At 40.2% G+C, this 27489-nt stretch overlaps 1 long non-coding RNA gene across 6 annotated transcripts in view; it reads left to right on the top strand.

The window, feature by feature from the left end:
* The window catches only part of LOC109632762 (uncharacterized), a 158506-nt gene that overhangs the window by 23438 nt on the left and 107579 nt on the right, over positions 1-27489 (top strand). For 4 of the 6 annotated variants that reach the window (XR_011240202.1, XR_011240201.1, XR_011240200.1 and 1 more), the window contains exons 3-4: positions 25670-25701; positions 26900-26979. This is a non-coding gene — a long non-coding RNA (uncharacterized lncRNA). Of the gene's footprint in view, positions 1-8867; positions 9065-22202; positions 22381-25669; positions 25702-26899; positions 26980-27489 lie in introns of all 6 variants that reach the window. The other 2 variants (XR_011240199.1, XR_011240198.1) reach the window with 2 other exon arrangements.

Here is a 27489-nt window from a genome sequence, read left to right as displayed (position 1 = left end):
CGCATGTGCACGCATGCACACACATGCATGCAGGCACAGGTATAGACAGACACAATGTGAATGTACATAAGGCATGATGAAGCACACATTCTGTGCATGAGGTTCACACATGTTACAAAGCAATAACGCACACATGCACACACCAGGCGTAATCACTCAGGAGCTCAGGTCCAGGGAGAGCACACAGCACTTCACAGATAAAAAGAATATCTGTAACAAACCAACGAGTATATATTTAGAAAGTTAATTTAATCAGATAAATGTTTTTTTTATATGCAGAGCAAACCATAAATATAAATCTATGTACATGTTCTCCATATCAAAGACAGACTTCAAAGGAAACGAAGCCTTAGCATGTCCATTTGGGGTTTGTTCTTTTAAAAATATCACTGCCCTCAGCAAAAGTATCACAAAGGAAAAGTGGGAGGGAAAAGACACTAAAAGTGCCTCATTGTGTAAAAGATGCCGACTTCACATTACGGGAAGTTTGCGGTGCAATATATGAGACAATGGACAAAAGATCAACAGAACCCTGTTTGTATTTTGCCCCGAATGTGTCGTGTAGTTGTCACAGTTGAATCACAACTGGCCTACGTCACATAAACACTCTGAGACACTTAACTCTCTCCGCTACTTGGTACAAAGTGACTTTATGTCAAGGGGAAAATGACACGTTACAAACAAACTGATTTGTCTTAAAGTTGAAGTTTGACTGCGTTCTTCATTAAAAATAAAGTAAACTCTGAGAAGCTCGTTAGTAATAACCACTGAAAACACCTCTGAGGATTCTGAGACTGGGTTAGTCCCCAATGACATTGTTTGTCCCACTTAAGCAATGCCTTAATTATTTAATCAGAAATTTTGCTCACACGACACACATGACATTTATTTTCTATGTGATCTTATTACGGAGAAATGGCTCAATCTTCCTCTTCTTCTTCTATGATTGTTGCTGTCTTGGGAGCTGATTAATTCAGTTGGCTTCTCCGTGTCTCTAAAACTTTAGAAAGAAATGCGGGAGGTCTACAGCTCTCCATTTTCCCTGATTGTTTATAAATGTCTTACCTCTTGCTGCCGATATCCTGGCCAAGATACGAAGCCAAGATAATTTGGCACTTGCAGCACTGCCGTGTACAAACGCGTAGCAGTATACTCTGATACAGCATGAGGGTACACGCCGACAGCATCCTGGTGCACTTAATTTAGCTTAACCTACACACAAGAGCATACAACCCCCCCCCCCCCATACTCCACACGCCACGTCGATTATTAGGACTCAGTGTTTTACGGATGCAAGGGAGAGCAGATAAAGAATTTGAATTCCTGGCAGGACTATCAGTAAAGGTTATTAAGCCGTTGTTGATGCATCCATTTGTTGTGGCTGAATCCAGCAGTGTGACATTTATCAAGTATGTCCAGCTAAATGTCACAGAGAGAGGTAGCTCGCTGTCCTGTACCTAATTAGAACCCTGAAAGTCACACTGAAAGTCCCTCTCATCCACTCCTCTACTTCCTCAGGACAACATTGATCTCTCTCTTTCTCGTTTCCCTTTCTCGCTCTTGCCTGAATTCCCTGCTCCTACACCTCCACCCCCATCTTTTTCCATTTTTTTCCTTTCCTCCGGTATAACAGGGAGTGTATGTTAAGCAAACTTTGGGATTTTAACAATTGATTCAGAGATGGGGATAAAGCGCAGACAAATGGGGAGGGATGTAGGCCATCCGTCACGGACACAGGACTCATTGTTTGCAGATTTTAACCTATGGGAGAGCTAGCTTCTCCCCCAGTGGGCTCCACAAATCATAAGCAGTCAGGGGAGTGCAGTGCAGTAGGCAGGCCTGGCCTGGGAATAGCCTGAAAGCAGGACGGAGACTCAGCTGTAGTGAACAAAATGCAGAGCTCGGACTACTCGCTCCCTCTCCTCTCCAGGCTCAGAAGCCCCAGTTTTACCAGCCAGACGGAAAAATTGATTTAAGGGTGAGGGTTGTGAAAACAATAAAGAATAGTAGGAGGAAGACAGAAGTTGAATTCAGCAGCTTTTATTTGCAACATCACAGGTTTTATATACTCATGATGAAGCAACACATTCTAATATGTGTAGTCCTATAGTCCTGTTGATGTGAATGTGACTCTGGGTACTGAATTTAATTTAGTTTGTAAAGATGTATAAAGTCATCCATCATGTTATGTAAACGAAGGTTGCAGTTAATGAATGGCACTGACTGCAAGCATTCATAATAGTTGCACAAACAGTTCATGCATAATCTATAAGACAGGATACCATATCTGCAATCATATTTAATAATATATAGGATTACACACATGAACAAATCCCTGCAGTGCATTATTATTTATTAACTGTTTGTATAGAGTACACTTATGAAATCAACTTTAAGATGTTAATGTTCAAAGTTATAATCTTCTTTTATTTCACTTTCCAGAGCTTTTGGCTGTATGTCATGTATGTCGTCTAACAGCAGGGGGATTTTGCTCAATTGTCAATGAGTGACAAGCAAAATAAATCTAGTGCATTCAAATAATTTATTCATCATTATCATACCATTTATTATTCCATTGGTTAAACAATCCTGATATATTCTAAATCCCAGCTTAAAATTAAGTGTATTGAAGACGGACACAGTATTTTATGAAAGTATGGATTTGCTTACAACCACATCCTACAAATTAATCATTAAAGCTGCGTTCAGACATGCACTGAACTGTGGGGCTGTATGTGTGATTAACATTCTCTGGAGTTTCTCCTGCCAGCCCTCTAGTAAGAACTCTGGAGAATGTTAGATTTGAAAACAGAAGGAGATTATCTGCAGTGTTCACCATGACCACGTTGGTGTTTCTAAAATGCAACGGATGCAAAAATGGAAAAAAGGGGACATAAATATACTGGATGGTGAAAATGGTGCCACACATGTAGAAGACACAAATGCTGTGTGCTGCCTTTTGCATGTTTAAAATGTGAACTCTGGAGAAAGTCTGGCTCCAATAGTGCAGACAGACTCTGGTGTGTCTGAAAACAGCTTTAATAAGGAGAAATCTCTTTCAAAGTGTAGGTAATCACTATTTAGTGAGGAAATAACTGAAAATACTTGTGAAGTGGTTTAATTTAATATCCTGGCTTGACTTTCCCTCCAGGCCACCATAGCTCAACTCTGACATTGTGCGGCTCAAAGCAGATTCTGACAATGAAAATGAAATTTGTGATGAAATAGTAAATAAACTTTCATCAGTGCACACAAGCTGAAATTAAGTTTCTGTCAACCAACAATGGCCTTTGTAGAGAAACCGCACAAAGTAATTGTGTGGTTAAGAAACTGTGAAAATCAATTTTGCTGTAGAAAAAGAATGTAGACTAGAAAATAATGTGGTTTTCTGTTAAATCACAACTACGTCTTTGAAGATTTGTGTTGATCCTCCAGTGGGCTCCTACTGTCAACCTTTGGCTACATTTTTCCACATTGGAACATAAAAAACTATATTTGTATTATGCTTCTGGTTAATTACATGACAAATAGGATAAGATAAAATAATCCAGACACTGGGGGGATTCTCATGTTACAGCAGCAGGCTGGTCAAGAGAAAAAAAACAAAAAAACAGCAATAGAATAAAACTAAAAAAATCTAAAAAAAAAAACCATTTGTAATAAACACAAATGTGCACAAAGATAGATAAATTGAAAAATAAATAGAATAAATAACTGCTTGATAATTCTTTTGCAGTGAGTCAGAAGTTGGTGGAAAAGAAAAGTTTCTCATTGTTCTTAGTATTAGAGGAAAGTGCAGCGAGCCGCCTGGTCTGGGAATAGTCTCCTGAAAGCAGGACGGAGCCTCAGCTGTGGAGAACAAAGTACCAGGCTTGTACTACACCCTTTAGTCAGCGGCCCCATTTCCTCTGGACCCTGTTTTACTCTCAAGGTGATAAAAAGGGGGGTGGGGGGGATCACAGTTGTGCAGTGAACAGGAGAGCAGTCTTTGAATTGAGTGTTCTGGGGGTTCAGGTGTTCAGGCTGGGAAAAACACCTGGCCTGCTGGAGCCTTCACCTGTTCTGTGAACTTCCCGCTTAGGCCTGTTGGCGAAATCACAGTCTCACAGCGTTAATTAAGCTGTGTGCGGTTAAACATTTCTTTAGTTTAATTTTGAAACATTAAAGAAAGCTCAGTTCCCTTTTGACGTGTCGTCTCATTACTGAACAGCAGCTCTATAAAAAGTAAATTTCCCCTTATGACAAGTCAGAGGGGGAAATGAATATATATGAATTTAAATCACTGGTTATATTTTCGCTCGTACCACTCATTAGAGGAAGTAAAAGAAACTTTGATTTCCGTCTCGCTTTTGGCTCAATAAAGGATGAAACCAGAACACGGAGCGAACATCCTGAAATGAAACATATGCACTGTGATAACGTGCTGCTGAAACGGGTGTGCGTTTGTAACAAGATCATTTAAGATGTTGCTTTTGATGTTAAAAAATTAAAATAGTCGGGATTTAGCATTAAAAACCAACATATTAACAAAACAAATGAGGCACAGAACTGTGGCAAGTTTAAAGCTGGCTCAGTTACACAGATCATTTTGAACATCCTGCCTAAAATGAGTTAAATAGCTGTAGTTTGTGTGCAATCAAATTAGATTTTGCTCTGATTTGTACTTCATTTTGTAAATTATAAATGTTAACAGTATTAAATATGTCTGGAATTGTTTATTAAGTGGAAATATCAATATCCAAAAGTACATTTAAAAAAATCTCTATATTCAAAATTCTATTCAAATAAATGTAAAGTCTTACTTGTCAGGTACAACTTTGATAAAGCATTATTACACTTTACTATGTTTCATAATGGAGGCTCCAAAGTTCCAAATCTATTAGTTTCATACTGTGTATCTAACATGTGATTAAATTATATATTCAAGATTATGTTTTCTAAGGAATTTAAAACAAATCAGGATTTCATAGCTCCATATTAAGATAATTAAATACATTGAAATTACTAGATTAATATTATTGATGCAATGAATTGTAAGCAGAATGATTGAGGTGGAACCCACTGACTCAATATTCTGGTTTGATTAACGTCTTAAGAAATGTAGTGGTAAACAGCTGTGGACTCTGGAGTATAAGATTATATTTTCAGTTCATCATATGTCCTGTGTATTAAAATATGGTATTGCAATAAGTTACAATGACTTTAGTAATTTTCTAAAAAGTTGATAATTTCTGAAATGCAATAGAAGGATACGGTAGCATAATATGGAAATAGTCACCTTGAAATTGTACTTATAAGTAGAACCACAGCTTTCACTTCTACAGTTTGTTATTAATTCACAAGTCTCATTAGCATGAATGTTTTTAATATCAGACCGTGTTCATATTACTTTGTGTTGTGGACAGACTTGTGCATAATGAATCTGCGGATGTGACAAGTCGCTCATTTACCGCTTCATGAACTTGGCAAGGAGTCAATTTTTAAATTGTTTTTTTTTTTTTCCTCCTCTTTTCTTTTGCTACATTTAATGACTCAAAATTAATTTGGCAAGATATAGACTTCAATGTGTGTCTCATTCGAATGTCATTTCATACTCTGATTTCATTTGTAACAACATAGAACACCTTGTTTTGTTTTGTTTTTCATTTTTCTTTGGTAGTAGAGCCCCACCACACACACTGACACACATCTATTTAAATTCTTGATGTTTGTTTTGGCGTGAGAGCCTTGAAGAGAGGCCAGCGGAGTAAAACCCCTGCACAGGGAGGAAAAGAAACCCCTTGAAAAACTCCCACAGGGATATCGAGTGTGGTCCTAGAACATGGAATTTGCTTGTACTGGCTTCTGAGTCGCTCCACATTTAGATGAAAACACATCACAGTCACACACAATACATCTGATGTCCTATTCAAAAAAAAAAAAAAGAAGAAGGAAATGGCCAGAATTGTGAGTCACCGTCAGTCGTGTTTATGCACCTCTACATGCACAGATTGGATTTTATAGAAGGACTCTGTGGTGCTGAAGAGAAGTAACAGAGGTGCCTATAGTAGGGGGGGGGTGTTGCATTAATGTGCAGTGGTGAGTATCTGGAGACCTCCTACCTGCATAGAGACAGAGCCAAAAACAGAGCCAGGGACTCAAGGGGGGAATGGCTCTGAAGCCTGAGATTGATGATAGCTGGGGTGTGGGTGTGTGTGTGCATGGGTGTGTGTGTGTGTGTGTGTGGATTACAACTTATTATATGTATTCTTAGATATTCATTTATGTGTCTAAGGTGTGACTGTTTCCAACAAATATGATTCAGTGATGAGGGTCTTTTAAATGTTTATTCCTTTGTACATTTGTGTGTGTGTGATATCTGTGTAAAATGCAGGAACATGCACATGTACAAAAAATCGGTGTTTGAAGGTGTGCACAATCCCCCCGATGTTACACCTCCTCTCGGTTTTTTGTCATTTAATTTCCCCTCCCTTGTTACCTCAGGATCCCAACTGACCCCTCCGCCTTCTCTCAGGTTCCTCGACTGGCCCCTGGCCTCCTAGTTCCCTAACTGAATCCCATGTTGTTGGGTCTCGGAGCCGTCTGGGGGCCTTGCCTCCTGGAACGTAAATAATTCATTGAATTCCTATGCTGTGGCAGAAAGGTGATAATGCCTTTCTGCGTCTGTCTCATCCCCCAGGAGTGACGCAGCCCAGCGCAGAGAGTATCAAACAATGGCAGTGTGTGAGGAAAATACGCATAACCTCTTGATAAGCACATGCACACAGTAAACACACGTGCACAGAGCGATGGTGTGTGCACTCTACCTGCGTGTCCTCGTTATTAACATGTCATGAAACAGAAATGTTGTGAGCGTCGCTTTAGAGACACTTTTATAATGGAGGGGCAGAATCGCCTATTCCAGTCATGAAAATAACATTAATTACTCGCTGATTCGTCAGGCCCCTGTCACATGACGCCCTTGTGGAAGAAGTTTCCAGATAATCAATTACAAGTATCGCCAGCTCTTGTGCATTTAAATTCCACATGTTACAATAGGGATACACCTGTTAACATGTGCAGGAGACGAGCCAATAACAATCAAATGATTTCTATGTACAACGGCACGTGCATGCCCAGTGTATGTGTGGTCATGTGACATGTTTTCAGTCTTGTTAGTATGGACGGATTAGAACTCTTGTGTGGACAGAGATAGTTTGTTATTCAAAAAACACCATCTCTTCATAGTAAGCTCGGGTGGGAGTGTCTTTTGTTTGTCATTTTTGTTACTGTTATTATTTCTTACTGTGTTATTTGTTCGTCTGTATTCAAGATTGCTGTGGCCTTGGTATATGTTTGAGTAAAACCGATTAACTATGAAGTTTACCGACGTATAATATATTATCTTAAATTTTCCATTTCAATTTTTAGTCTTTTTGAGATCCCAGTTAGAATAGGGAGTCAGAGGTTTAGGAGAAAATGGAACCAATTGAGTGGATGTCTCAGCAGCTGAAAGATGCAGATGTATGTGTAACAATACAAAAAAAATGGTAGCGTCTGCAGAATTATGCTCGTTTAAAGGCCACGTAAATTCTTAAGTATTCACCTACACCTACTGCTGACTTCACATCCTATTTTGATGATCTGGCAACAAACTACACACTGAGGCGTTATAATAATCTAAAATGAGCAGTCATAGTTAATTAAAGTAGACTTTTTTTAACTGTTTGCTTCAGGCATAGTAAATGTGATAGTCTGCATTTCGAGAATTTGGAGCCTTTCAAAAACAATGAACACAAGAGCGGAGATGGAGAGAAAAGTGGTTTAAACAGTCATAGTATCTGTACTTCTCCTTATTATGTGCCTATACCCACATTACTGGAAGTTACTCCACTATGCATTACATATTTTAAAAGCCCCATTCCCAGCAAGCACATTCACTGGTCACTATTTCAATAATGTGGAAGTCGGTCCTGGATGATTTGACTTAGACCTGCTCTGGACTGGATTTGGGCAAGAGAGCGCTGCTTTCTGCAATTTCACTCAAAAGCTGTATCTTTATTTGGTGAAAATGCTTCTGTTGCAATATCATGTAGAGTTCATATTTAGTTCATTTAACAATCGGTTTAGATGGATCTCGCTTTAACGCAGCTCAACTGGAAAAAAGTCAGTGTGTTAAAGTGTTTTCAACCAACCCAAGGAGCTTAATTAGCTAAGTAGATATAGCTTGTCATAGCAGCAAAGTTGAACGCACTACAAATTAGACACCTGATTTTTGTTGAAGGTTTTATAATAATACCCTCTTATTTTATATTTTCCTCGATTAGGTTATGTATTTGTCATGTATGTTTGCTTATCATCTTGAAGCACGTTGAGTCACTGCTTGTCATTTGAAAGGCACTATAGACAAACTGGTCTTGACGAAATGGTCAGCTAGATTCTGCAGTTAATGGTTATGTTTTAAAGACAATGTGTCAATGTATTCATGTCGAGACACAAGACAGTGGAAAGTCCATGATGAAACAAACTTTATTTTCTTCTATCTGCCACAGGGATGATGATCAACAAATGTCCTCTGTTCTCGTCCCTGCTCACATGAAAAGGTTTTCTGCATGTAAGCCAAGATACTGACTGTACCTCCTTTGTGGTACATGCAGGGAATAAATATGCACATGCTTACATGGGTGTGCACGCACACAAGCACACACACACACACACAGACAGACTTCATCAGTTACCTCAGATGAATAAGGCACAGCATCAAAGATGTAGGAAGGTATCACCCCACAAAGGATTTATTTTTGCGTATTTTAACCTAATCAATGTTTCAGAGTGTTTGATCCTGAAAGAGTGTGTGTGTGTGTGTGTGTGTGTGTTTTCCCATTCAGACATGAGGCTCCACAGGGAGCCAGTGTTAACGGAACAAGAGAAAGAGACAACAAGGAGGAAGGGGAGATGGAGACAAAGACTGGTGTAGATATGTGGGAACAAGATGGAATTCAACCCAAATAGTACTGATCAATCAGTGATGCATGCTGGGTACATGGTGGTGATCTCGTCTGAGCCACATCCATCCTTTACCAAGGTACAATGGGCGCATATCACTTCATCTTACTTTCCTTCTCTCAATTGCTTTTGTCTTTTCCTTTTTGTCTCTTTTCCCTCTTCCTCCCGTGCACTAGAGGCTCTCTAATCCTCTCTTTGTAAATTTACCCGGCAGTATTTTCATTAGTTATTAAAAGCTGTCAGGCCAAGGTTGGTCTTCACTCCATTATCCCCAGGAGTTTGGTGCAATCCTGAGGAGAGCAGGCATAACACACGCCATCTATTAAGCACCAAGTATGTGGGGGAATTCTGCAGAATATTCACTTGGTTCTTTTTTTTCTTTTATAAATTATCATATTACTAAAGAGGCACATTTGCTATGTATGGTTTGTTGCCTGGGAGCTCATTCTAATGTCCTCTATAAAGCAGGAGGGGGGCTTTAGACTGTGATGTATGCTGGCCAGTGCCCACTGTCAGCGGTGGGCCTGGCCATCATTTATCAGATTTTTTTAAGAGATCTCCAGATGGGGCGTATTAACAAGCATATTTGGCAGAGCTAAAGTCTATAAGAATCTTAGCACCGTACTTTGCTGACACTACGCGGAGAGGCGGGGCGGCCGGGCTGTGAGTCAGAGGGTGTGAGTCGGGGATTGGTATTCAAGAACTTGAGTGGATGAATGGAGAAAATATCCACACAATATGCCTCAGTCAATTAGCGTGTGCCATGTTGCCGCGCTGCATTCATACATCATCTGAGAGGGCTTAAATCGAAAAACTGACGTTGCCAAAGTGATGACATTTTCAAGCAGCTGAAAATGCATTCCCATTTACAATGTTCCTCCGAATAAATCCTCTGCATTGTCAAGATATAAAGCAACTCCATTAATGTATTACCCGGAGAAATGCTTATTTGTTGTTGTTTTGCTTTTCATGATGGTTATTTATGGTGAGTGCTACAGTGTATTTAGCCACATAGAGCATTAACAGCAATCTTGTACTGTAATTTTATGGCTAACTGCTGTGTGCGATGCGTAACGAACCCTCAGGCCTTTTATACCACAAACTCACAGCATTGTGTCGCTTCTGAAATTAAGGGAAAAATTACATAGAAGGCTATCATTAGGCCCTAAAGTTAGAGTTTAGATTTTAAAGGTCAGATTTCTGAGGCAAAAGTACCCTGTACTTTAAATCTGTGTATTCTTGCTAGAAGCTATACAACATGACCTTTATTTTTTCTAAGAAGGGTTTTTATCTGTGGCTCTGCATTTACTCAGTAGTTGTGATCTACTTTTCAAACCAGATAGTTGCAGTATCTTGTAGTAAATTAATTTATAGAAATATTTTGAACAAACCCATTTTTTGGGGCAGGAAGAGCATGGCGTAATGTGACAGGCTCGGTACTGAAACAGTTACCCTGCTTACCGGCAACATAAACATCTAGTCAACATTACACTTGGTGACAACACACTGTCTGTTTGAAAACCTTGAAAAGGGAGGAACACAACAAACTTTATGAGGCATCTGGCAACACATGGGATACATTTGAAAGCATAGGGATGTTCCGTGTTTGAATGCCTGGGTGACCCCATGCCGAGCATGTCAGCCGGCTGCGTGGGCGTCCCTGGTGATGCGGAAACTTTTGATGACAAGTTTTTGTAGTATTTCTCTGTAGGAAGCACTGAAACTGTCAGTGTTACATTATTGTAGTTGGTTTTGGTTTTATTTATTATGTGAGTGTTTTGCATATTTGTTCAGAGTTTTGCAGTTATTTATATTGTGTTCTTCATATAAGTATTCTTTAAACCATCCAAATTAGCATGTTACAGATCAACGTCCAATTTTCCTTATAGCAAAGCTTTTTTGAGAGAAAAGTTTTGGTTCTGGTACAGTTTTAAAAGTATCGACGTATCACTGGTATTGGAAAAACCTGAAAGATACCGATCTCTATCCCTATTCAAAACTATTGAACATGATAAGAATATTACAGACAAAATACGCACATGAATGGGAAAAGTCATAAATTGCATTTGTCCTGCTTCTTTTTGGTCATTTAAAAAAAGCCGTGTCCAGTCCTGTTCAGGTGTGAGACCCAGTGTCATTGAACACAAATGTTTGGCGAGCTGGAGTCTGCTCAGACAACAATGGGCCCAGCTCACATTAAAGTGAGAACACTAGTGAGGCCACGTGTTACGGTCGCTGCGGCTCCCACAACTGCAGGAATCTGCTCTGGATTTATTGGTTTCAATTTCACACTTCCTCTCTTTTAATGCCCGCTGTTTCGCTCCGCTCCTCTTCTGCTCGGCGCATTCCTCTCGGCTTCTTCTCTGCAACCTGCTGCTGAGCTCCACTTGTTCCAAACTCGTCTCCAATTCCTGCTGGTTTTTGCCTGATTTGCTTCTTCTCAACTACTCCGCCTGCAGTTACCTCTTTCAGCTGACTGCTGCTTCTTCTTTATTTTCTCCTCTTTAAGTAACAGCCATGGTTTCTTTCTTCATCTGTCTCTAGCTCTTTTCCTTTTTTTTATTCTCATCAGTGACCAAAGCTCTCATGTCGTATATGACAAAATCGTGCATCCTTGGTTTGTGTTAGAATAAACAAGTGGCACCACAACAGCACTGTGTGAAAACAGGAGCCTTTCAAGGGATTTTGGGGCCCCAACGTCAAACCAAAAACCAAACCCCAATACTGATCATACACATACACATAAAGGAAAGTAGAAAAGTTTAAGTCCAAACCCCACTGCAACAATTAGAACCAAAATATTTGAGAAATTATGCTAAAAAGAGCTTTCATATTTATGGTGCAATGTTTTTTTTCAGCTCCTCATCCATAATTAGTGAGTAGCTGAGGTGTTTTACCATTTTGTTTGCTATAAATATATATTTTAAAGGTAATAAAGGTCGGTATCATAGTCCAATGAAAATATTAATGCTGGGTAGGAATTTGTTCTTATAGTCCCATTAGCGAAGACTATTAATTTAAGGTAAGCGTGAGATTTAATTTTTTCAATGTCAAGGGGAGAGTAACAAAAGTAGTAACAATGCCAGACTTGCTTTTATATAAGATAAATGTATGATTCAGCCCCGATTTCCACACAAATCATTCTTATTACGTCCCAGAGACATCAATTATTTATTTAAGGTTAGCATAAGCTTTTTATCAAGGTTGAACAAAAAGTAAAACTATTTCCTTCAAATGCAAGTTTCTCCCACAATTCCAAACGTTCTCACATGATTCAAACCGAATCTGGGTCGTCCAAATTAATACAAATGCATCCACTCCCATTTTCTCTCCACTTCATTATTTCAATGTCAAACTACCACCTGTTTCCGCCATGTGACTCACCTTCTGTTTCACTTAACATGCAGAGTTTGTGCGCGTTCTTTCTTTTCTTTTTTTTGACTCTAATTAAGAATTTCAGGCTGCACTTTTTTTTTTTGCGTTGTAGTTGCGTTCTCTCTTTCTCTTCCTCCGTCCCCTCTCATCACTGGGGCATTTAGCCGCCCTTCCTCCTCTGCGGTGTCTGTCGTTCCCACCGCAGAGGCAGAAGGACCCGCAGGCTGTGAATTTAAACAAGTCTGAGAACTGGGCAGGCCCGAGCTGCACCCGGCCATATGGCTCTGTCTGTGATAGAGGGATGAGGGGGTTGGAGGGGCGGAGGGAGAGATAGAGGGAAGATGAAGGGGTATAGGACAGAACATGGGAGAGGATGAGGAAAGCTTACATGGCAGAACGGGAAAAGAACAAAAAGGGGGGAGTGAACGCGGCTCTATCACCTGGAAGACTGAGGAGGAGGAGGGACACAAAGGTGCATCGCAAATTACCTGGCATTAATCTGGAGGTAACGGCCAGAGGGGGGAGAGGGGAGGGGAGGGTGGTCGCAGGTGCGGACAAGGCACCGGCTCACCTGGCAGGAGAGCTGGGCTCAAACAAAAAAAGCAGGGAGAGAGAGAGAGAGAGAGAAAAATATTGATGCCAGCTCACCGAGTGAAAGAATGAACAGAGGGACGGAGGAAAGAGAAAGTTCTTGACCAACATCTGGCAACAATAAGAACACGAAGCTAGTTTCACCTTGACTCAGACTTTCAAGTTGAAAAGAAGATGAATCGACTAAATAATATCTATATATGGGCTTTTTAACATCTGAAAGTTTGAACCAGGCTTCAAGTCTTTGTTGCACTGTTTAAATTTTATCCTAAGCACTAAATACTTTTGTACGACATCCCTGCGCCCTGTCTTCCTGTACACTATCTGCATCGACCTATCCTTGACATTGATTGATTTAAAGACGGGCGTCCAGCAACTTTAGGTTCAGTAGTCTAAACTGGTTGGAATGTGCCAAATGTTCGTCCTTGCATTTCAAACATTAAATGTTGGAGGCTGTGAGCACTCCTGCGAGACGCTTCAGCTTCTTTTTCTTCTTTGAGTTTTTGCTAATAGAGCCAAACTACCTCTCTCACTTCTTTAAATCTTGTCTAAAGCTTTTGGGAATGTTTGATTTGCATTTATTTATACAGTTTTATTTTTGTTTTAGTCATTTTTACTGCTTTATCTCTTATGTGGCCAAATGTCCTTTTAGTCAACTGCCTCATCTAGTTTCTATTTTTTGGTTTTAAGCACTGTCTAACATTGTTAAGAAAAAGCAATATAAATATAGTTCATTATTATGCTGTTTAATGCTGTCTTAGCTTCCTGTAATGGTCAGAAAACCCCCCAAAAAAGGTTTTTATGCTACCAACTGAACTATGGTTCAGTTTGATCCAGACCAAGACCTCTTTTGGAATATTTTGGTCTGTTGTTCCGGACTGTGGTCTGAGGCAATTGGTTTGGACTTAAGTAAAAAGTCAGAACGTCTGAACCCAACACATTGGTGTGAAAGCAACCTCAGAAAAACTCAACCTTATGGGTTAAACTGACTCTGACTGGGGAATATTAAGAACTAAATACCATAGAGCAGACATATTTTGCGTCACAGTCATTTTTCAACTTCTCTCGGTATTTACAGACACTAACGATGTGGCTTGATTTACAGAAAGTGCAGCTAAGTACGATCTGATGACAAACTGTTTTGACACATGTCTGGAGAGAAATGGAACGTGAAAGAAAAGTGTTTTCAGCAGCTGAATTTAAATGCAACACTTTCTTGGAAATGCACTTGTGTATTCACTCCCACAAGAGGAGGCCTCTGAGGAAGCATTAGGTAAATAGCCTGATGTTGCAGCTTAAATAACAAGATCAGTGATTGAGTGAGTCATTAAATCTGATTTTGTTTTAGTTCAAACTTTTAAACTCCCTTTCATGAGATCGTTCCTGTAAAAATAGGTTAAATAACTGCTGACTTAATAACCACTTCTTGCTGAAATCATAATGTAGTGCAGTGAAGATGCTGAGCAATTCAATTTTCCATCTTACATGCTATTTTAAGCCTTGTGTCTTTTCTTTCATTTTACCGATATAAAATATTGATGCAGTTATTTTGTAAATAAGACAAAACACTGTTAAACACTGAAAAATACATTTCAAATCTTTAGTTCAAATCTTTCATATATTGATCCTACAGTTCAGTGATAGATCTCAGTCTGGACACTTGATCAACACCTAACAACAATGGAACAGTGACAAATGGTAAATAGTCTGTATTTATTTAGAGCTTTTCTAGTCTTGATGACAACTCAAAGCGTTGTACAATTGCATACACACATTCATTTTCTATACCATTTTCTCTCACACAATTTGAGATGTGAGTTTTGCATCTTGCCCAAGGACACTTTGAATGGGGAGACCAGGATTGAACCACCGACCCTCTGGTTAGTGGATGTCCCGCTCTATCTCCTGAGCCACAACAATCAGAGACTACAATGTAAACCACAAAAGCACCATTAACAATTCAAGCATTCAACTTCCTCTTTGTGCTTCATCTGTGTTATTTTAGGCTGTCTAATTGTTTAAGCATTTGTCCTCAACCATCATTGTATATAAATAAGTAATAACGCTTTGATGGTCAAATTAAATCTGAAGTTAAAAATGTAAGACTGCATATGTGCATACGCTCAAGGAATAAGAAGTTGGCTGTACTCATTGTACAGAAGTGGAAAAGGATGATGAGTGAAAAGACAGATGACCTGATGGGAGGGTTCAAATAACCGAGGTCAAGAGGGAAGAATGGATAAAGAGGAGAAAAAAAGAGAAAACACATTTTATGGACGAATAAGCAAAAAGAAAAGTGAAAGATGAAATGGTATACATTAGATTAGAGAGGACCAGATGGAGAGAGGATGGAAGGAAAGACGAGAAGATGTAAGACTTGGCAGCCCAGTGCAGGGCAGCCCGTCGGGATGGACGGTCTCTTGCGGGGCTGAGGGTACAGACGGACAAAAGGAAGGAGGAACAAGGAGATCAATTCTGTCAGAACTGGGTTCATACCCCCGGGGCCGCATAACTGTGCTGTCCCAGGGAGAGGAGAGAGTGGGGCAGATGAGAGAGAGAGAGAGAGAGAGAGAGAGTAGTGCTGCTATTTATATCGCTTTATTCTGGCCTTAAATGTTACACAGAGAGATAAGGGGGGAAGATTCACTGTAAGCAATCAGGGGTTGTAGATATATGAACATCTGTGCATATGGAAGGACCGCGTGTGCATATTTACGCTCATAAATCAGTCAATAAAGGCTCGTCGCCTCTGAAAGGACACACACGAAGGAGAGTTGGGCATCCTTTTGTCATTGCAGGGGCGGGGTGGGGGAGCAGTGGAGGCGAGGCGGAGACAAAAGACACACAGAAAGAGTGAGGTACAACCCTGACTTGTCCCCCAGCACCGGGGGAAATCTCCCAACTCCAAGGTTAATTAAGCACTGGAAATGAGATCAAGAAGCTTTTCCTTTCCGACTCATTAACCAATTACAACGCTTCTTCAAAACAGTTCAGCACTCATCTCGGAGCGCGGAGTAATCGTCAGTCGAAGCAGATCAAACATCACGTGAAGTACAGCGGAACTAGCAACAACCACAGGCGCGTGTTGATGTCCGGACGGATGGATGCAAAATTTGTATTTATACAGTGTTATTTATTAATGCTGTACTGGCTCTGACTGATGTGGGTTTATTTCACAATACAGATAATTTTTGTTGCAGATAAAATCTGTGAATGTTTCGTTTTCAGCGTCTTCAGGTCAAATTAAATAGTTGAACTTGAAATTCCTCAGAGAAGAAGAAAACAGAAAGTAATTAGGAGAGAAACTTTTAGTACATCTATCCGAAAGTTTTTTAATCTGTTTTCTTTATTTTACAAATGACTACAGTGTCAGAAGGGCCATTATTTAACGTTAAATTTGAAATGATGAATTGAATAAATGAGGCCCCCAGTTTGAATCTGTGGAGTCCAGGGACATGCTGTATATGTCACCGTGGTAATTTAAAGACCAGATCAGTGGTTCTATTGCAGCCGCAGGGGGTTGAGAACCTCGCACCTGACAAGGTCACTGAATGAGATTCTTTCCACAGATCAAGGCTTCAAAGTCTTGAACATCACTGCTCAGTACCTGCATGTTACACATACTAAACACAGCGCACCACGGAGGGGAATAAAAAGATGAGAGGATTGGTTAAACATGAAATCTGCGCTTAATCATGATTAGTGTTGCGCGGTGAAAAGACTTGCTGCAGGATATTTCTGGGCAAATGAAATGCTCTGATTTATTCGTACTACTTTAACCACTTCAACCATTTCTGCATAGCGACTTGTAATTTATTTCCAAATCTGTATCCACAATTTATCCCACGTATCCCAACTGTTCCGACTTTTAAGCTTTTCCATGTGTAGAATGTTTGTCGCCCTCTTTTTCTACCATTGATCCAGTATTTTTACCTCAAAATCATGGGCCATATGGGGGGGGGGCATTTCATTTAGTTGGGATCTAGATCAGGGTACAGATCCAGGATTTCCACTTTCTTCAGCATTTTCCAAACATTTTAGGTGATTTCTCAGAGAATGATTCATCGATCTTGATGAGAAAATATAAAGAATGTTTAGGGGACTGATATTTATGAGTGTTTGCAATCTGGTGAAGATCCACATAAAAATCCGGATGTAGAAAAATCCAGATGTAGTTAATTCAAATATGTTTACTTATCATGTGTTTCATAAGGCGACCATTGGGCTTTGGCAGAGGTACTTTTTCATTCTAGTTAGCTAGCTGTCTAGACTCCTCTGCTCTCTCTCTGTGTTTGTTATGCACTCTCGATCACAAAATGTCACAGAGTTCGGCTGTGACGACTGACTCGCTATGTGCACAAATCTGCTTAATCAAATAATAATTTTAATTCTATCGAATTAGTCGAGCTAGACGACAATATTTCCATGTCAACTCAATGGAAAAGTACGGAAAAGTGACTTATGGTTGCAAGACGCATAATACGGCCTAATTCGTGACAATCACTAATAATAATAATCTCTTGATATTCAGGGCAACACCAGCTTCTCCTCTGTTGCAGTGGGTGGATTTCTCATTTCTAACAAAACTGCTGAGCTACTGCAGCAATTTAGCTCCATCCACATGAGTCAGTGTTAGGAGAAGAAAAAAAATCAATGTCTGCACTTTATCACACTGTCAGAAATTACAAGGAACGACTTTGTAACCACTTCAGTAAGAGACACCGATTTTTTGTGCTCGAACAAACTATTTTTGTTTGCATCGGGTAATAGTTAAGAAAGAATCCCCGGTGGTATAAAGTGTGTGACACGCAGAACAAATGGAAGACGCCTGAATTTCACAATAACTTCAATTGTGCAACCTGTTTTAACGATGAGCTTTGCCGTACATGATTTATAGATTGTAAATGCATGAGGAGGGAGATGGGACGTGAGCTGCTCCATATTGTTATCCGGACTAAAAAAGCAATGAATGAGTGAAACAGGATGTGGATTTAAATAAAAAGAGGAGAGGAGAGAAAAATGTGTGAAGCTAAAGGGCAAAAGATGGACTAGATAAATTCACTGTCATCTCTCTTACACTCCTCTATGCTATTGTTCATTTGTCTTAATTAGTGAGCAACCATTCAGCTTGCACAGTCTGTAAATTGATCCCATACAGGCAGCTAGTTGCTTTACTTTGTCTTTTGTTACCCTCGCTACCTCTTTATTTATTTAACTACAGGGTTTCTGCAGATTTCAGACTTTTGATACCATCCATATTGGACTTGTTTGTAGTTTTTTTCCATTATCCTGATGTCGGTATCTTGGAAAAAAGACCTACAACACATGGAAACATTACAAACTATGCAGCAATCCTGTTTTAATGTATATATTCTGTTTGCAATGTATATATTAGGTCTATTCTATTTATATTGCATATTGTTAATTATTTTAACTGAGGTTTATTATTTGACTGTCCTCTTCGCTGCAGCAACAAGTTCCACCATTGTGCCAAATAAAGGCTTAGAAATAGTGTTAAAAAACGTTAACATAATAACTTGCATACACGTATATAAGACCTAGCAGATGATATTTTAACATATTTACATCTGTTCAAGTCCTACAATTCAGATTATTGAATTTTAGTTGTTTCTTAGACTTTTTAAGCCCCTGTGGAAACACTAAATTCAGTTTTACATTTTTAAAGTTGTACATTCCTTAAACACAGTCACTGCGATAATCACAATCATGACACTGGGCCAATACTAGAATATCACTCAGTAGAAGGCGTACCTCTAACAAGGTCAGAAAGTCCCCTTAAATTCAATCAAGCCTTATCGCTTAGACAACAGAACAGTGCAGATCAAGAAATCATAATCTCCATTGGGAAATCTGTAAAAATTGAATAAATGCAATGTTCTGGCAATGTACCCAAAAATTGTGAAATAATTCCTGTATCAGCACCAAAATTCTATGGGTTCTTTCTTGACCAATGTACTATCTCATGTACACATAAAAAGTTGAAAACTCAACGTCCTTGGCAAAGTGAACGAAAGTCAAAACATCCACTGAAACAGGGGCAGACTTGTGGAGGGTAGACTCTCAGATATCAACTGTGTTTGAATGATAGTACTGTGGGAGCTGGCACACTGCCACATTCAGCTGCTAAAATAAGAATCACCTTAATCTTCAGGTACAGTAGCTGCAGGAATCTGACTTGGTGACATTGATGCAGAAACATATTGACATGTTCCACCAGGAACGGACTCGCAGTGAAGCGGGGCGCCGAGCCCTCGCATGCAGTGCAGAGGGGACACGGTGTTTAATGTTCCGCTGATATTTGCATTTCATTGTGAATTGTAATTGTAAAAAGTAATGTTAGATCTGAGTGGCGCGGCACACTGAATGACTGCAGCTGTGGCGCGGGGATTGGCCATTAAACCAATAAACGAGGGACTCTGCTGAATTGGCGGCAGATCTGTTGATTTCATTTTTCATAGGATCCGTCATGGGTTTGTTGGTGATGGTTTAAAATTGTGTGCCCGAGCAAATGTAGAAAAATGTTCAGCTGCTCGTTCGCCTCCCTCTTTCCCTTTTTCTCTGTAATGAAAAACAGAAGCAGCAGCAGCTGGGTGGTCAACTATTGACCTTCACGTCCCAGTGACCAGCTCACACTGATCACTGTCATTACTTTATCAGGGCACACACACACACACACACACACACACACACACACACACACACACACACACACACACACACACACACACACACACACACACACACACATACACACACACACAGGCTGACAATCAGTAAACTGGCATATACAGGGAGTGGACACAACCAAGAAAAGCAATATCTACACTATAACAGCGCTAACAGGCTATGGTGTGAAATACAATAACTCCTATAATACTACATGAGTATTTACTGCATTGTCTTATGTAAAACACATGTGCTTTACCTCCTTTGTGTGTAACACAAACAATGCTGTCACATTTCTGGGGTCCCAGCCTTGACCTCACATCAACATCCGTTGAAAAAGCTGCTATACTCAGTATGTTTCACACTCTGTAGTTCCCCTCAGCTCTACGGAGCATTTTAGCACCTTTAAGCTCATTGTTTTGGTTTTACAGTGCCACAACTTCTAATTGCTTTTGTAACAGCTCTAATCAGTACTGTTTTTAAGATGTAGAGTAAATAACTCTTTTAAACCAACTGTATTCTCCCTGTCCAGCAGCCAACAGCAGACAGGTGATGCCTGGTGAACACAGTGAAGCTTGGAGCATCAAAAGAACATATATGATATATATATATAAGATACCTGCTGCTTTACTTTGACTTCTGGCACTGGACATATACTGTTTATTGTAATTAAATCCAAATTTCAAGCTATTTTGTGTTATAAATCTATGGACATAATTCTTAGGTATAATGAGCTGCAGCATATACAAACACAAATATGAAATGTAAAGAGGATTCAAAATACCTCCTTTCTGTTTGCTCCCCTCCATGAATTAATCACAAGCTGTTAACAGAGAGAACCATCTTCATTATGTTAATTTATTGACTCTGAATTCAACCTTTTTCACCTACATAAACCTTTGGTGTCATCTGCTGACACTTATCCGACTAAGATTTGTGTGTGGGTCGACCCATAACCCTCGGGTCTGGGTCAGCTTATTAGAAAATATCGTAGGATGTCAGCTTAACAGGTCAAAAAGTGAAAATGCAGCTTTCCAACCAAGTTAAAAGCTTGGTAATTGTGTTCTATTACATGAAGAACTAGTCTGAGATTACAAGCGGATGGAGAGACCATTTTTATATTCATGATCCCTGATGACTGCTGTCATTGTTGTTTGACCTGGTTAAATCTTTTGAAAAAACTAATTTATACAGAAAATGAATGTCACTTCTTGTCTTTGTAAAAAAAACAGAACTTGTTATTGGTAGTACAGCCCAACTGCTGGTCTGTATCTGGGTGAATCTAATAGTATCAGAACAGATTTGTGTTTGGCAGCAAACAGAGGCAGAGGTGAAGCTGGTTCAAGTTCCGGTTGAACTTTAAAGTGTATTTTCCCAGGTTGGCTGATGTGTCGGGTGGGTGCAGATAATAGAAAGAACTTCATTTTAAGTGATTTCTACAGGTGTCACCACATTTCATTTATCCATGATATAACTGTAAATGAGACAAACAGAACTGTCCCTGCAGGCCCACAGTGAAGTCGAATGTCTCCATTAGTGTCCTATAGGGAAGGGAGTGCGTTTATGTATACAGGGGTGCTTCCCCCCCGCAGATTCTTCACATTCGTCTTACCCCACTCCTCCCATCTACACACTGTACCACTGTAGTCCCTCCAGCCTAGACCAATTCATTGTTTGTGTGTGAAGTGTGTTATTGGTCATTAATATTTCATGCTCTCTGTCTGGGTGGTCCTCCACGGGTACGCAGAGGGTGCAGCGTTTGTTTGTGTGGAGGGGCCGGGTTTGTTGTGCGAAAGCGATGACTTGGTGTTTGATTCGCCGTTTGAGGTTCAACCTGACCTTTCATGTGCCCCATTGGATGAAGCCCTCCAGGGATTCACCAATCAGAGAGACCACCCGCTAAACAGAGATTAAATCAGCCTCCATGAGCTGCCAAGTGATCAGAGGAAACACACACACACAAACAGTACACACACAACCGATCATATGAATTTTGGTGTGAGTGTGTTGCACTTGTATTCTATGGCCTTTTCCTGAATTCATTTATACTGTTTATATCTTCTCTCTCTTCTGATGTTTGCTCTTCAATAACGCTCAACTAAAATTGCTGAGTCGTGTGCGTACATTACAATCTTTTGTGAAATGTTTGTGTCACACGGGCTCTAAAAAGTGTGACATGATACTCAGTCCTTCAGAACAGTTGACTTTTCTTAGAATGGGTTCAAAATAAACTGAACACTGGTTTGTGTTGATGAAATTAAACAAAACACTGTTTCAAGAAAAGACAAAGTCTGTGATGGATTTGAAAAATAATATTTGTAACTGTACTTGTTATCCATTTATTGTTAAAACGTACACAAGATACAACTGAGCCTCAGGCAGCCTCCTCTCTTCCTGGCTCATCATTTATTGCTTTCCCTCTTCGTCTCCCGTCCTCCCTGTTCTAATCCCTGTTATCTGTTTGATTGACCAAACCCTTTAATCACATAGCTATCTGGAGGATGGAAATGGCAGTGGCTAGATAATTAGCTGCTAGATAATGAATGCCTTTTTTTCCCCAACAGCCACCCTCTCCTCCCTCGTCCACTGGTCGTTCCTGGAACAAGTTTATAGTTAATTGACTATTCATCACGAGCCATCTGATGCTTGCCGAGAGTTGCCTTCGCCAACATCCTGCACTTTTACCTCGCTGCATACAGATCCGCAATCACACAAAGATGGGAATGAGCAAGCCTCCGCACTGTGAGCTCTGCACACACAAATATATGACTGGGCAAACACAGAAAGCGACGCGCACGTCCGTTAACATATGCAGTCCACTATGGGCCAGCTCATCTACATTCACACTGAAGGTAGCTTCTCATTTAGTCACTTCAGAGTTTGATTATGTGGTAAACAAAGTGAAATGAATCCAAAACAAGGCAATCGCGACAGAGCACGCATAAAGGTGTGGGACCTTTGACAAATATACAAAGCACTGATTGGGTGACCTTTAACAAAGGCACAGAGCAAACTCAGGAAACATACAGATGCAGAGGTGTGAGTTTGTCTACATCCCTTTTCTATGCACCCCAATTAGTAAACAGCATTCTGTTGTTTTGTAATCCAAACTGCATATTTGACAAATAGGTCTTCCAGGTATGCTGGCTAGCTATCATTTACCTTTCCAGTAATCAATCTGTTCTTGTCATTTACCATTGAAGGGTCATTTAGAGTTTAATTGAAAAAGCTTGATATGTTTGGTTTTGTGTTAACTATGAAGTAGTTTAGGGTTTTTTTGTGTTGGTAAACTTTGTTTAGTGTTTGCATGGTTGATTTTGAGGTAGTTTTTGTGGTGGTACACTCAGACCACAGTGAAGCAGAGTTGTGTTTTATCGTTATAAGGAAAAACTCCTCCTACAATCCTGGAGGGGAATGGTCAGATTTTTGCAGCATGGCAGTATCCGTTGTGCGTTAGCACATGCATTTATCACATTTGTGGAGTGATTCTGGGGTCTATATTATGTTCTTGCATTATAAATTAGTCCGATAAGGGGAGATCAATTATTTAGAGACGTACTATGCATTTCGGTCTGGTAAAGCCACTTAAAGTATTTCTGGTGCTGCCACTGGGTTGCTTGAGAGGTTTTTTTCCTCATCATGGGGCCAAAGTGTTTCCCATGTATCCATCATCGAGAACCTGTGCTTTCTGCAGTCAGGTAAAACTGAATGATATTCACATTTTTCCCCCAATTAAAGAGTGAGGCCCTGAGGAAAGCTACAGGATAAATTGCCTTCTAATCGGGCAGGTGGGCTGTGAGGCCTCCAGATGATGTAGAAGACTTTATATCACTCCATTTATTACCAAATTGATTTAATCAGCACTGCCCACTGATTTGATGAATTGCTCTAATAAGCCTCTTGGTGAATTCTTAATCTTTGGGGCAAGACAGTGTTAAAAAAAGTCTTTGAACTCTGCCAAAACAGATAAATAAGCGTGGGTATCAAATGTGAAATCAGCATAATAAAAAGCAGCGAAAAAAGTTTCATTATGAAAGACAGGAAAAAATGAATATGTAATAGAAAGAAATGGGAGGGGGTAGAAGTGGGAAGTTGACCTTCTGGTAAAACATTCTTCAGAGTGAAGAAGCCTCTTGAATGAGAAGTGAAGTATCTACAATCAAGCTTCCCTCGATTCAACTTTTCTCAGATTGCCATGACCTGGATGAGAGACTTTCACTCTGCAATTAAAGTCGCAATAAACAGGGAAACGTAAGTTAAAGTCATTGTTCTGCACCATTTGAACGACGAAGTGATGAATACGCTGCTCCGTCATCGTACTGGTTTAAAAAGTAGTTTCGACAACTTGAGAAAAGAAACGGAACAATGTGCTGCCGGTAAGATCAAATGGAAAATGCAGACACTTCATGTGTGCACTGATTTCATTTAAACATGAGTGAGGTTGGTGTGATCAAAAATCAGGAGAGCAGCTCGTTAACTTCACTCAATCATCCAATTTATTACCACAGAATACAGCAACGGACGATGTGCCCAAGGTTTTATGCTCCAGATCCTCTTTTTTCATGCCTAATTTACACTTACAGATGATTAATGAAACTGCTTGTTGTCACTGTGTGTGTGTGTGTGTGTGTGTGTGTGTGTGTGTGTGTGTGTGTGTGTGTGTGCGTGTGCGTGTCTGTGTGTGTGTTGCTCTGGCACTAATACAACCTACAGACTGTGGTGAGAAGTCATGCAGAGAGAAAATAGTGTGGGGTGGTGGAGGTCTGTCCCATCTGTCTCCCTCTGGAGCGCACACACACTCATTCCCAAACACAGAGTCCCCTCTAACACAGTTAAACAGCAAACACTGTTGTGGTTTGACAACATTTGCGTTTCAGATTTTTGTAATTTCTGCTCATATTTCTTGACGTTTGTCTCAAAGCAACTTCTACGTGAACCCACCCATTTTGAATGGGAGTTAAGAAATGGGAACATGTAAGATTTATTTTATTGAAATTTTTAAATGTCAACCAGGTCTGTGGAGTGTGGACCGGATTCGGAGCAAAAAATTATATTTGGGTTCAGGAAGGGTCGAAAAAAAACTAAAACGAAACAGAAACCATTTGGGTCGGGCTTGGTTAGTTTTCCCTCGGGCTCCAATTGGTTCGGAAGGAAAATGTGGCTTCACTAAATGTCTACCCTTGGATTTAGCTGCAGGGTCTCACCTATTTACAGTGAGTGTATTATTAAAAGAAATAAACCTGCTTTTATGTATTAAAACTCATTCATCAAATATGATGCAAACCGCTCTGTCTAGTTAAAATTTAGTTTAACCTTCATGCAGGTTGAATCTGGCATCAAAATGCTTGAGGTATGTCAGCCACTTTCCCTTTGATTGTACTTAGACACAACGGTTTCTAAGGTATGTCCATTTTTGCAGTATAAAGGCAGTGAGTGAAAATATTCGTTTAATGATGGTGGTGGTGATAAATTGAAAGTACTAGATCCTCAGAGAGAAAACTTGTATTATCTAAAGTTTAATTTAAAGTGTGATTACCGAGTCAGTTTGATTGTTATCACTCGTATATGAGCTGCAGAAACAGTCATCTATAGTCTTGTATTACCTGCATTCAAGGACAATCCATTTCTTATTTTAATTGGGCTGCTACATCAACAGCGGCTGCTTGTAAATGCTGGAAAATAAACTGCAGACTCACCCAGTATTTCACAGTGCACTGCACATGCTCCTGTTTTTAATCACTCCAGCGGCTGCTGCTGGGTTCGTTTGCATCTTCACACGGTACAATTGTGTCACTGTGGAAATGAATGCGTCTTTGCTTCAGTTGTGCGTGGAGGTGACTTTGCTGTAAAATGCCATATAAAGATAACTGGCGTTAACAGCATGGTATATCTATATTATTTAAGTGACAGCATGAGAAACAAGAGAGAGCTGAACAGCCCCAAATGACTGCGATGACTGTGTGAATGCAAATGCTCCTCTACTGCAGATAATACGTTCTGTGTAACTGATTCTGTCTTTGTTCTTCAACAGAAGCAGCACAATCGAGAAAAAAAGAAATTAAGGTAATTATCCAGCTTCGTTAATAATAAAGATCACACGGATTTAAACTGAGAAATGGGTTTGATTCCCTCTCACATGCACGTCCTCGTCACACGAATGAAAAAGTCTTAGCATGAAGGTTTTTGACTGGGTGGGAGTCACTGCTGCATCCAAGGGGGACAATGAACAATATGTGAAAATGAATTAATAATATAGTTTAATAACAAAATACTAAAAGGAGTCATTTTGTACGAATACATTTTGTATTAAACTGCAAGTTATACAAGAATTATGAAATCATATGGATCCAAAGTAAATATGTTACTGTGATGCATTAGTATAATGGTCAACTTGATCTTAACTGTTTCTAAATTGATTCTGTTGATGACTGTCTCTGAATTTTTAAAATTTAAATCCTGATTCAAATTCAAAATCTTAAAGACCCCTTAGTGTTAACCTTCGACAAAGGTGAAGCCAAATCATGTGGTTGCCCCCTGGTGGCTGGCTTCAGTATAGGTCATAAAGCTGGCCTCCATGTTAGCAGATGGCAAATGGACCAAACTAAAATACTAAAATATCAAAGTATGTGTTAAAACTTTTGCCAAACGTGGTTTCTGTCATTTTAAGTAGTTCTTATAACAGTTTTATATGTTCAAACAGTACAGATTGGGATTTTTTCATCTAAATCATTGGCAGAGTGAAAAATATCTAAACATGAGCCTGGTGGGAAAAATTGGATTGCGTCCTTGATTTTACGGGGTCAGCTGGGTTGTAGTTACAGGACATTTGATGTTTTAAAGGGGGCCCTGGCACCGCTCTGGAGCGATCCATGTGTGAGGTGAACAATGTAGTCATAAGTCTATAAAATACATGGCTTTATAGCTGACGGTGCCGTGACCCTGTGGAATAAATAAGCGCTCAGTGAATTTAAATGCGGATGTTTGACCTTGTCTCCGAGACGCGAGGAGACAGCCACTTCCTGTTTGAAGTGCATGGACCCAATGCACTGAAGTGATAATGTCACAGATGCTGCTGACCTTTCTTGCCTACCCTGAACATCCTCCCTCTCTCTCTCTCTGTCGCTCCCTCTCTCTCTCTCACACATGTCCACAGGCTCATGTGGAATCACACCCTCATATGCACATGCACATGTACATGTAAACAAATCACATGTGGGCCCTCACCCTGCTGTTTCATTGGCTTTCTCTCTCTCTGTTGCAGAACACCTCAAGGCCCGGTGTGCCCCTGAACTCCCCACAGCCTCTGAGTGACACTGCACACGGACAGACACACACCTTCAGGTACATGAACACACTCCCACCGTGCAAAGTGACCTGGGTCACACAGGGAAGGCAGCGACTGACATCAGAGGGGTTGTGATGTGGGGGGGATGCTTGTCATAGAGCCTATTCTCACATCTGTCTTGTTTTGACCTCTTTCTATGCTCTGAACTGTCCATGGCACACACACACACACACCATGCAGCTAGCTGGCAACTGAACCTATGACTGGACATGTCAGGACCAGCACGACACATCCACACACGCTGACACATACACACACGCATCGTTTCTCGGAATGAGTCCGTCTGTTCCACCAGGGTTAGACACCATATCCTGCTGTAGTTCAGAACCAGAGGAGAAACACTGCTAGCTAATGATGTGGAGCTTGGGGGAAGGGGTCGCTGGTGACTTTGGTCAGGACTCGCTTAACATGCTTTTCTCTTCCCCGTTTATTTAAATGTGGACTGAAGGTTTGCATTCATGCCTAATTGACTCAGCTCTTCCCGATGGCTGTGTCCTGTCCACTGT

This window comes from Paralichthys olivaceus, chromosome 23 (assembly GCF_024713975.1).
Source record: "Paralichthys olivaceus isolate ysfri-2021 chromosome 23, ASM2471397v2, whole genome shotgun sequence".
NCBI classification, from domain to species: domain Eukaryota; kingdom Metazoa; phylum Chordata; class Actinopteri; order Pleuronectiformes; family Paralichthyidae; genus Paralichthys; species Paralichthys olivaceus.
Note: the sequence above shows the minus strand (reverse complement) of the source record. Positions and strands in the feature narration are given on the sequence as shown.